The sequence below is a fragment of the Sphaerodactylus townsendi genome, linkage group LG02 (assembly GCF_021028975.2).
Source record: "Sphaerodactylus townsendi isolate TG3544 linkage group LG02, MPM_Stown_v2.3, whole genome shotgun sequence".
In the NCBI taxonomy this organism is placed as follows: Eukaryota; Metazoa; Chordata; class Lepidosauria; order Squamata; family Sphaerodactylidae; genus Sphaerodactylus; species Sphaerodactylus townsendi.
In genome coordinates this window covers 32595137-32607442 of record NC_059426.1, presented here as the reverse complement: position 1 = coordinate 32607442, position 12306 = coordinate 32595137, and positions in this window count along the sequence as shown.

The window sequence follows — 12306 nt, the reverse complement described above, 5'->3', positions numbered from 1 at the left end:
CCCCCTACCTTCCATGCCACCCCTTACTCCCAGATAATTTCAGTCACTATCTAGTTTTTAGGGTAGCTGTAGATTGTGGGTTTCAATGTTAGATTTTATTGTATTTTGGATGCTGCCATGAGCCATAAAGGGAAGGGTGGCCTGTAAATGAAACAAATTGATGATGATGGTGATGGTGGTGATGATGATGATGATGATGATGATGATGATGATGATGATGATGATGATGATGATGATGATGATGATGATGATGATGATGTCTTTTCCATGTGCCAGTTCCCTGATTTGAGATGCCCTGCAACTCAGGATGGAAAACAGAGAAACTTGTAGGTGTTGTGTTTCCTTAGCAGAGATCGTAGTCTGATGGGGGGTGGGAGGGCATTAACATTAGGTAAAAGAATAAAGAGATAAAAGCTCCACCTTTTAGAGATGTGGCCATGACACATTGTTCTGATAAAGTTTGTTGTGAAAAATTATTACAAGATAAGGAGAATATTACTAAACCGGTAGCAAAATTCTGTTTATTCATTATGAAAAAGAAAAAAATGATCTGAATATGAAAAATAGTCCGCTTAGCTATTTTTATTCTGTTTAGTATTTTTCTGCTGTTTGGTATGCTTACATTGTATAATGATATATATATATATATATGGATAGTGCTGGAGTACTGGAGAGAGATTTGCATTTGCTGTTTTGTTGCAGATATTTTTGCAGCAGCAGCAGCAGGCCATTGCTTTCACATCTTGCATGTGGGCTCCCAAAGGCACCTGGTGGGCCACTGCGAGTAGCAGAGAGCTGGACTAGATGGACTCTGGTCTGATCCAGCAGCCTCTTTCTTATGTTCTTATGGGGACGTGGCACTGATTCATGTTGCCCATTTCCTGCAACTGCTTTTTTGGTTTTTGTACAACAGAGATCCTAATATCATATAAGGTTGGCACACAATTTCAAATTTTTAAAAGGATCCCTTCTTTTTGAGTTTGCTTCAGCCCTACTGTACTTATGATAATCTCACCTGGATTGGTGGCTCTAAAGCTGTTGTGTATAAAAAACAGTTGGGTTGCTGGCCAACACCCATGCAGAATTCTGGGCAGACAGGGTTTCAGCTACAATGCATCTACTTCTCCAGGAGATTTTGAAGGTAGTGCCTGGGCAAGATGGAGTTTGGTAAGGATGTGATGTCACTTCTAGGAATTTCCCCTAGTTTCTATGGTAAAGGCCACGGAGACACGGGGGAATTCCAAGAGCATCACTGTGAAAGTCGTTTTCCAGCTATATTTCCTCCCATTCTTCAGTTTCTTGTGGGTAGGTTTAGGGTCAAGGGTGATGTTCTACCTGCCACATTTATTTAATTAATGAATTAGCATGAGATGTTGTGCCAGGGGACTTTGGTTAAGAGGGACAAATGTATGAGCAAGAGTGCTTTGCACATTTTACTGCAACCCTTTCTGCATGTTAAATGAAAATGACAACAGTAATTCAAGCACTTTCTTATGACAGTAAGTATCACTCAGGGCTCTTTTTGATCCTGTATTTCTGCTTTAAGAAATGGAATTCTGACTTAGTATTGTTTGGATCCAGTATAGAATGCACTAGTACCCACTCTTAGAAGCCATCAACACTGCCATCAACTGCCAGCATTATTGTATGGGCAAGCAAGTAATTTGCAATTGCTTCGTGCTCTCTTCCTCTTCTGTTGAACTGAGGAGGGAAAGGGGGAATTGCATTGCAAAGTGTCAAAGATGAGCCAGTCCAGCAACAGCAAGTGGAAACCCTGACCATCAGCTGCCCCTTCCCTCTGGGCTGCTTTTACCAAGCCATCATCCCCAGTTAAGTGGGCATGTTGCAGCGGTAAGTACTAGCCCAGAGGCAAAAAGATACCACTTGCGTTTGCTCCTTGCAGTGTTGTGAACAGGGAGGCCTGGAGAAAGACCAATCCTCTCAGGAAGGAGTGTCGAAGCCTGTCTGAGAATGGGAGAAACAGGTCAGGCTTTAGAAGCTACAGCTAGACTACCGCAGGTCAGGGGTCAGCAGTGGGACCTGTCGTGTTTGGGTCATGGTAACCAAACATATATATGTATGTGTGTACGTACCTATATGTGTGTGTGAAGGACCATCCAATTTGCAGCAACCCCAGCAAGGGGCTTTCCAGGCGTAGCTTCAGAGATCTGACAAGATAGGGCTATACCAGGGGTAGGGAACCTGCGGCTCTCCAGATGTTCAGGAACTACAATTCCCATCAGCCTCTATCAGCATGGCCAATTGGCCCTGCTGGTAGGGGCTGATGGGAATTGTAGTTCCTGAACATCTGGAGAGCCGCAGGTTCCCTACCCCTGGGCTATACCATACCATCTTCCCTCCTTCTCCCAATTTCTATCTCTCTCCCTCCACATCACTCTCCTCCCTCTCTCTTTCTGCATTTCCAAGTTTGAGCCTTGTAACCCAGAGGAGCACCCTCTTCATTCTTTGTCTCTATTTAAAGCCCACAGCTCCTTCTTTCTATATCTCATTTCATCCCTGGTTGCTTCAACAATTAACAGCTGAGTGAACAGCTGTAGGAACCCCAGAAAAAGTTGGATGCCAGCAAACCTGATAGTCTTCCAGCTGTTTCTCCCGATAAAATATTTTCATTTCCCTTTGTAGTAGACAGTCAGGAATCCTCGGATTAGTTGCCTGAAGGACTGATAAAGTGATTTGTTGTTCTTCTAATGTAAATGGTGCTGTTATTTCATTACAGTATTTTATTGGGAAGGAAATGAGGGTCTTAATTTGGCAAACATATACAAAGTATTTCAATTTTGGTAGAGATTTCTACACTAAAAAGAAAATTGAAGAGCTGAAATGATAACTTCCTGTCAGATGGGTCTTGAGGTGTTCTCTCTGTGAGAGGCAGAGAAATCATTGGTGGTTAATTTCTGAAAAATAAAGCTTCAGATATACTTCTGCCCTTTCATCTGAACTCAAATTCCAGATGTTTGGGGGTAGGCATTGGATCCTGTGTAGGGAGCAGAACAGTCTACTCATGATCCAAGATGTTCTTTTCATTTTGGTTTTATCTCTGCTGGGGTTAACATTTGGATAAAAAAATTAGATGATGTCTTTCCTCTTGGTTCAAGGCAGACTACAAACCACAACTTAAAATGTATAAAACTAAAATCCAGATGACCCCCTCCTTTCCCCCCCAGATGCTTTCAGTCCATATTCTGTTAAAAGCCCAGTCAAATAACATTGCCTTCCAGCCTTTTCTGCAAGTGTCTAAAGATGGTACTTTTTCACCTTCTCAGGGAATTGACACTATATGGATCTATATGTGGAAAGAAACTGTCCTCTGCCCTCTAAGCCATGGTATTGACAAATTCTGAAGCTCAGACCCTGCTTAAGTAAAATACTAGAAATTATTTGAAAATTAAATTTCAATATGTCATGGCTTCCCCTGCTGTGGCTGACAGTTCATCAGAGGAAGGCTTGCCTGAGCCTCACAAAGTCACGCCAGTTGTGTCAGCAGAAGAGGAAGAATTACTGCTTCCCAATTCAGGGCTTATCAGGAATACCAGGGAGGATGTTAGCTCTAATGATTCCTCAGATGTAACACAGCATTGCTGGCAGAGGCTGAGTGTGGCTTTGAAAGAAAGGCGGCATTCTGCTCGCTTTCAAGCCCGGCATGAATGAGAGCCTTTGCAGAAGCCTTCTCAAGCAAGCAGCCCAGAAAGCATATAATGAGCTTCATTAAAGAGCTACAGGTGTGGATGCAATGGGCGTGTTCCTCAGCAACTCCTGCATGCCACTGTTCTGACTGTTTTGGACTGGCTTTCCACGACCTCGCTTCTCAGCTACTTCCTCCTGGTTTGTGTATACTGTGTTACTTGACTCTCTGGACTGTTTGACTCTGTTTCCTGGACTTTCCCCTGGCTGGCTGTGTTGTGTTTAGACCTGACAGTGAACTGACTGACCTTGTGTCAGGGTGTGTAATGGATTTGCCCCACCCTGAAGGGCTGGTGTGAAGCAGGCCTGGGTGACAGTAAAAGTAAGGCAGCAGGCCCCAATTTAAATAAAAGCAAGGTGATTGGTCGATGGATGGCACTGTTGCCCCTGGCCAATATAAGGGGGCACTAAAACGCTGCTAGATAAAGACAGAGAGAGCCTGTCAGAGAGTTATGTGGGGAGAGTTCTGAGGAGAACAGCTGGTGTTCAGTTGAGAGCAGAGTCTGTGGAGGGAAGTCTCCCCACTCTGTCTCTGGTGTGAAGGAATTCTGGTCCAGCTCAGACAGCTGGAAGGATTCTGGTGACTCTCCTCAAGCGAAGGAAGCTTGTGAGAGGAAGGAAGGCACTGGCTTTTTGGTGCAGAGCGAAGCGCCAGCCAGAGGCTTGTCAGTAGACACTGACCAGACCTAGGAGTCTGTCCTGCCCCTGTACAACACCAGTCAGGGAAGCCCCCAAACCTCTAGGTAGAGCGGGTTTGGTGTGTGTGAGTGAGGGGAGGCTGTGTAATGCCCTGAAACTCACAGGGCCAGGACTGAGGGTGTGTGAAAACAGTGGGTAGTGGAAGAAATAAGGTCAAGGGTATGTCTGTGAGGAAAAGTAAAGAGTATATTAAAGCCAAGTCATTTCTGAGAGACACCTGCGTGTGTCTGAGTGTAAGCAAGTTAGGTCTGAGAAAACCTCAGTTATATCTTTGAAGCTCTGTAACTTTTAGAGTGAAAAGAACCTCTCTGGAAACCATCAAGCTGTTGAGTACCCTCTTCTGGAGCCAGTTTAAGAAGCTTTCTTTTGTTTTTAAAATAAATTTAATTCATTGTGTTCAAGTTACCCTCGTGCCAGCCTGCGTTTGTGTGTGAGAGGTTGGAGAGTGCCTGTCTGACAGTCTAGAATCCCAGCCAATTTTGAGTTCCCTCCATTTTTGTATATGGGACTCTGAAGGACGTTTCCCTCAGACCAAGAGCGAATGTGAGGTGGGATCCTTTATTATATTTGGCAGCCAGAGGCCAGTTTTGGGACTCCTAGTTCCTACTCTTTTATGGTGGCAGCAGAGTAAAAGGAAGATCCCTGAACATTAGCCTGGGATATTTGCCACAGGAAACCCCACTGGTCAGTTTGGTGGGAACCTTCGGCCTGTTACAATTGGTGGCTAGTGGTGGGATCATATCTCTTCCTCGTCCTTGAATATAAATGTCCCCGTTACGGGGTGATTCCCTACCTCAGAAGCCTTCTCGGTGCTGGTGCTGCCATAACAGCCCAACCACCCTGCCCTGCCAGCACACAATATGTCATTTAACTTTTTCTAAAAACAAAAGGTTCCATTGGTTGTGGTGGTTTTTCCGGGCTGTGTGGCCATGATCTGGTGGATCTTGTTCCTAACATTTCGCCTGCATCTGTGCCAGCCACAGATGCAGGTGAAACGTTAGGAACAAGATCCACCAGACCACGGCCACACAGCCCGGAAAACCCACCACAACCAGTTGAATCCGGCCATGAAAGCCTTCGACAATACAAAAGATGCCGTCTTATGGACCTGGTCTGACTTTTCCAAAAGACTGCCAAGTGCAGAAAGTTCATACTTAATTCAGCTATCTTTGCTAGTGTGAACATGTTGAGTTTTTTTCTATGGAGTCATGTAATTTGGAAAAATCATACCAAACTTGAATGCAGGATATAAGTTCTGAACTAGGTTGAAGTGCTAGTTTAATTTGACTTTTACAGAAATTGCATCAATAATTGGTGAGTTACTTAAGGACACACTGCTTTGTACAGTATTCACTGCAAAAATATATCATGCTGTCTTACATGGCAAAATGTTTGCAGGGAAAGGCTTGGATCCTGAAAGGTGTTTCTACCTGCTGTATAAGCATTTTTACCTGCAAAATGTGCCTCTGCTTCCATCAAAATTATGCTTTGCAATCAGAAGTCTTTGTAACTGTGAAAATGCTGGATCAAAAACGAACTCCTGTGCTACTCTTTTCAAAATTCTGCACCCAAGAGTCATCATTTAAAGAAGTAGCAAAATAGGTCTACATTTGTTGTGATATTAACAATAATTTATAGTCTGCCTGTCAAATAGATGTCAGCAAGTCTTCCAACAGACCTATAAAGCAGACCAATATAGTCATATATGAGGTGGTGGCTACCATATGAGGTGGCAGATTAATTGTATTATTTGAACCAAAGAAACTTCCCACTCATCCCCTATGTTTACCCCAGCTCTCACGTAGTAACAGTGCAGAGCAGCAGTGGCGTAGTGTTAAGAGCAGGTGCATTCTAATCTGGAGGAACCGGGTTTGATTCCCCACTTTGCCACTTGAGCTGTGGAGGCTTATCTGGGGAATTCAGATTAGCCTGTGCACTCCCACACATGCCAGCTGGGTGGCCTTGGGCTAGTCACAGCTTTTCACAGCTCTCTCAGCTCCACCCACCTCACAGGGTGTTTGTTTTGAGGAGGGAAGGGCAAGGAGATTGTAAACCCCTTTGAGTCTCTTACAGGAGAGAAAGGGGGATATAAATCCAAACTCCTCCTCCTCCTCCTCCTCCTCTTCTCCTTCTCCTTCTCCTTCTCCTCCTCCTCCTGTTCTTTTTCTTCTTCACATAATGCATGTGAATTCATTATGTGCATCAGTTTGGTAAAACGGAGAACATCTGGAAGATATATTAGTCATAAGCAGGTGTGTAAATGCATATATGATGTTGAAAATGCAGCTGAGAAAAAAATGACTCCATTGTGGCTAATTAAATCCTGCTCTTTGTTAGTTTTGTGTAAAACAGAGCCACCTAAAAGGATCCATTGGTTAGAAGAGCTGAACAGTAACTTCTGTGCATCAGACGACATGAGCTCTCTATGCAATGGGCAGGCACTCGAAGATGAGATTCAATATAAATAGATGCAAAATGTTACACATCCATGAGGACAAAGAATACTGACTGGCAGTAATTACCAGATCTGGGTGTAATAGTAGAAAGCTAATTGAAAATGTCAGCTCACTATGTTTCAGTAGCAAGTAAGAAAATTTAGTGTAGGGAGATACTAGAAAAGGAACTGAAAATAAAACTGCAGGTGTCATGATTTTGTTATATAAATATATGGCACCCATATGTAGAACACTGAGAGAGTTGAGATTGTGCTACCACTGAAAGAGATTGTTGAGTGAGAGGATAGAGTGCTTTGCATATTAAGAAACAATTCATTTTTTAAAAAAAAATAAAACCTTAGCAACACAAGTAAGAAAAGATTCAGTATAGGAAGAGAGGACTCAAATTTCTGGAAGTGCAAATAATAGATTCAGGTCATAACAATTTAAATGTTTCATGCAGTACAAGTTGTTTATGGAACTCATTGGCACAACACATTCGTCCTTTCTAGCCATTACCATTGACTATGTAATATGGTCCTCTTCAGGTATGCTGTAGGAACATGGCAATGCCCATATTTTCCTGTTTCTGGAAATTCTAGTACAACTGACTAGAAATTAAATGGTTTCTTGGGGTGCCTGTTTACATGTAGTGACACTGGAAAACACATGTATGATGACCATGTGTATCAAGAAGATGACACGCTATGTGTGATTTCCCCTTCTGCACGGTTTAGCATAATGGCTGTTGTGATAGCCATTTAAATATATTAAACAAGTTTACAGAAATAGTTAAACAACAGGGAATATTTTTCTGCTTCCAAGCAGACATGCACCCACGAGTCCGGCTTGCATCATGATCGCATGTCAACTTCACATGTCAGGACAGCACCCTAACTACCTGATGTATTCCTTTGTTGCCTCCTAGAAGTTCTATAGCAGGGGTAGGGAACCTGCGGCTCTCCAGATGTTCAGGAACTACAATTCCCATCAGCCCCTACCAGCATGGCCAATTGGCCATGCTGACAGAGGCTGATGGGAATTGTAGTTCCTGAACATCTGGAGAGCCGCAGGTTCCCTACCCCTGTTCTATAGGGAAACCATAACCTTTTTTAGCAACTGCATTATCATGATCATATGTAATATGGTCCTCTTCAGGTATGCTGTACCTCTGACTGGGTGTAATATGGTCCTCTTCAGGTATGCTGTACCTCTGACTGGGTGTAATATGGTCCTCTTCAGGTATGCTGTACCTCTGACTGGGTGTAATATGGTCCTCTTCAGGTATGCTGTACCTCTGTACCTCTTCAGGTATGCTGTACCTCTGACTGGGTGCCTTCAGACATTGTATGTTCGGTATCTTCAAGCACTGTATGTTTTCATTGGGGAAAAAATGGAAGAAGAAAGGCATCCATTGCAGGCCATTTAAATGGTGGGTGAATGAAATTGTATGAGCTTTAAAATAATGTCACTTTAATAACCTGGCCATGACCCTTGAATTGTAGAATGATTTTCCTCTACTGGGCAGGCACAATAGAAACCCTCTGCTGCAAATCACAAACGAGAAATGACAGGCTACCCCGCAGCCACCAAGTTGCTCATCGCACTGTTTGATTCAGCCTGGTCCAAAGCTTGGCTTTCGTGTAGTCTGGGGCATCCAAACGGTGTACTTCCCACTGGTGAACAAGTTTTCTGCCTTACTTGAAAATTTCAGCATGCTCAAGTTTTCAAGGGGAAAATTTAACCATTCAGAATACTTGCCTTGATAGATGTCCTTTGGTCCAATACAGCTAGGCAATTCTTACATTAAAAAAAATCCCAGTACCAAAACAGGATATCAAAAATATCTGCTTGTTTGCCAAACAAAAATGGCCACCTAATTGTCAAAGTAAAGGCACCCATCTTGGAAAAGACATTCTTAATCAAAGAACTACTTTAATTATTTGAACTTTGAGCATCATTAGGATTTATATTCAACTAAGGGTTTGCTTATGGGGCAGCAATTATGTGTTTATCTTAAAATACATTGCAGCGTCCCAACTGAGAGAATAATGCTGTACTTACTCTTTTAAGAAACCATTCAAAGAGCTAATTAAAACCCATCATTTAAATAATCCCTGTATATGTTCATTAAGCAGAGTCCTTTGCAGAAAACATCTGAACTGCTGCCAGAAAGTAAATGAAAGGAGCAGATGTTTAATAGAGAAGGTTAGGCTCCAATACAATAGTTTAGACAACCATCAACTTTTCTATCCCAATGCCAGTGGAGAAGCATTTATATTAAGTTTAATTTTAAACATTATAGTAATTTTAGGGTTGGGAAGAATCTTTCCAGCTGTTTAGTTCAGTGGTTTCCAAAATTGATGCCATCAAAGGGAGTTTTTTCACATCAGTTTGTGAACCTTCCATAAATCCTTTCTTGTTGCCTTGAATTCTAGGAGTTGCTTTTAGGATATTCTGTGCATCCTGGAACATGGCCAACATTTCTCTGTGACTGCAAGTGTATGAGCTATGAGTAGTGTGTTGCAACACACTACTAATTTTGTCATCCAGGAATCCTTAAAATGCTTGCTCACTGATCATTCCATCCCCTATTTTAGGGTTGCCATCTTCAGCTTGCGAACAAGATCTACCAGACCATGGCTACACAGCCCGGAAAACCCACCACAACCAGTTGAATCCAGCCATGAAAGTCTTCAACAATCCATTCAGCTAGGGAAATTCTGGAGATTGAGGCCAGAGCTTTGAAGAGGGAGGGAATATGTAATGCCATAGAACTTGCCTTCTAAATTTCCTCTAGGGCATAAGTGTCAAACTCGTGGCCCTCCAGATGTTATGGACTACAGTTCTCATCATCCCCTGCCAGAATCATGCTAACACGGGATGATGGGAACTGTAGTCCATAACATCTGGAGGGCTGAGAGTTTGACACCTGTGCTCTAGGGGAACTAATCTGGAGATGACTTGTGATCCCAGAAGAATTTCAGGCTTTGTTTGGAAGTTGGCAATCCTAATTCTATGGCAAACAACTCATCAGAGATAACTAAGAAATACTGTCTATATTTTCCCTAAAATTTCCACTGAAGTAGGCCATAGAATTTCCCCACCTTCTGTTGTTAAACTGATCTTCTGACTGTAAGGGACAGGGACAGATCTAGGGGGTGAGGGAGGGCAAGTATCCTAGGTTGCAGGCAAAGAGGAGGTGGCAGCAGGAAGATGGGGAGGCTCAATTGTGTGGAAGAGATGGCTCGCTCTGCAGCACACACACCCTGTACCCCAGATAAGGCTGTTGCTAGGAGGTGGGGAATGTTCAATCGCCCAGCAAAGATGGCTCATTCTGCAGCTTATGCCCCATTCCCCCAATTAGGTAGTGGTTAGGGGGTGGGGGAGACTCAACTGCACAGAAGATATGTCTTGTTCTGCAGCACCCATTTTCAATTCCCCAGTTAGGCTACCACTAGGAGGTATGGAAGGCTGAATTGCCCAGCAGAGATGGCTCATTCTACAGTGCACACACCCTGTCATGCCCCCATAGAGGCTTTTGTTGTTTCCTCATTAAGCTTTAGTTTCCCCATAGTTAGCATGGTTTTAGTTCATTGTTAAGTCTTCAAAGGGAGGGTATTTTAGTTAGCTCCTGTCCCTTTAAGACATTTCCCAATAGGCAGTTTCCTTTGTTTACCCAGCAGTCCCCTGTTTTAGTTCTAGCCAGTCAGTCAGAGTGAGGTGCTAAGGGTAGTTGGAGACCGAAACATTCGTGATGTCCATATTATTATATGGTGGTCCATAAAGCACAAGTTAAGTTGAACAGCAGTTAGAACATGACTGAAAGAACTGAAAGGAAGCAAGACACAGTGAACTTTCTTGAAAACAGCCAAGAGAAGACACAGTCTGCAGCTTCAAACCTGCTCAAGACAAGCAAGAACTCTGACTTAGATAGACCCAAGGGAGGAGTTAGGGTCTTGTTTCTCTCAAGTAATAAACCCATTGTAAGAACTGTTGAACCTGGCTTGTGTCTCCCCCATTCTGTCCTAGCCAAGTACAGGGCACCAAAAATAGATTCACTTGGGGGGCAGAACACACCCCATTCCCTGATTAGACTGCTACAAGAAGATAGGGGAGGCTGAACTGCCCAGCAGAGATAGTTCATTCTGCAGTGCATTCAATCCATTCCCCATCCCACCCCAAATTAGGGAGGTCAATTGCATGGGGAAAGCGACTCATTCTGTAATGCATCTTCCAGAGCACTCATTCCAGAGCAGTGCTCAAGCCCCGTTCCACCAATTAAACTGCTGCTAGGAGGTGGGGGAGGCTGAAATACATGGAAAAGATTGTTCATTTTGCAAAAGATTGTTCATTTCCCTAGTACCCTATTCCTCCAATCAGGGTGCTGCTAGAAGGTGGGAAGATTCAATTGCAAAGACAACTCTTTCTGCAGTGCACGTTCCATTCACCTGATTAATCTGCTGCTAGAAGGTCAGGAAGTCTCAACTGCCCAGCATACAGAAGGGACTTTTCTATAATAGCCTGAAGCTCTAGCATTGTTTTCCAGTAAAGACACAAATAGACCGCTCATTGACGGCCTGTGAGATCATTTAAGGCCATCTTTCCCTGAGAGACCTTTAGGAGAAAGAACCATTACCCCAAAGCTAACACAGGATTTCTTTTTTTTTTTTACAAATTGATTGAAGGGGATTTAAATCTTATCAGTTTTATTTACACATTAATGCCACTTTTGAGGAGTAGGATTTTAAGTTCCACATGTCACAGTTTTTGCCTTAAAATAGCTGGCTCACTCTGATGCCTTCTCCTTTGGAAATATTATTTAGTATAGTCTTATTAAACTTTCTTTCTGCATTCTGCATTTGCTCATCATTCCGTACCTCTTAGGAAGATTTCTTGGGTTTTGTCAGGCTCATCGGCAGCAGGAAATGGACTCCTCTTTCAATTTCTTTATATTTTCATTCCATCCATAAGGGATGGCTTGGATGTTTCCTCCTGAGAGGGTTAGTAGTTCAAGTTAGAAAAGATGGCGATGCCACTAACTCCTGCTTTATCAACTCTAGCTGACCACTATGATGAATGTTACCATGTAATTCTGCCTAGAGGAGATCACTTCAGCAGTACATGCGGCTTCTCTGGCTCTCTTCTTAATCTAGAGAGGCTTATGCAGCTATTTTCCGAACTGCACACTTGAACTTCAGTGCCTGGCAAAGCTAGAACGCCATATTTTGTACTGGAAGTTAGGGAAAAAAACTAGTTCAAAAACTTTCTCCTTGGGTTGGGTTTTATGTATGCAGAGGAATCGAGGGAATATTCAAATATTATAGATCCATGGTGGCGAACCTTTGGCACTCCAGATGTTATGGACTACAATTCCCATCAGCCCCTGCCAGCATGGCCAACTGGCTCGCTCTGCAGCACAGGTACCCTGTACCCCTGATAAGGCTGCTGCTACGAGGTGGGGAATGTT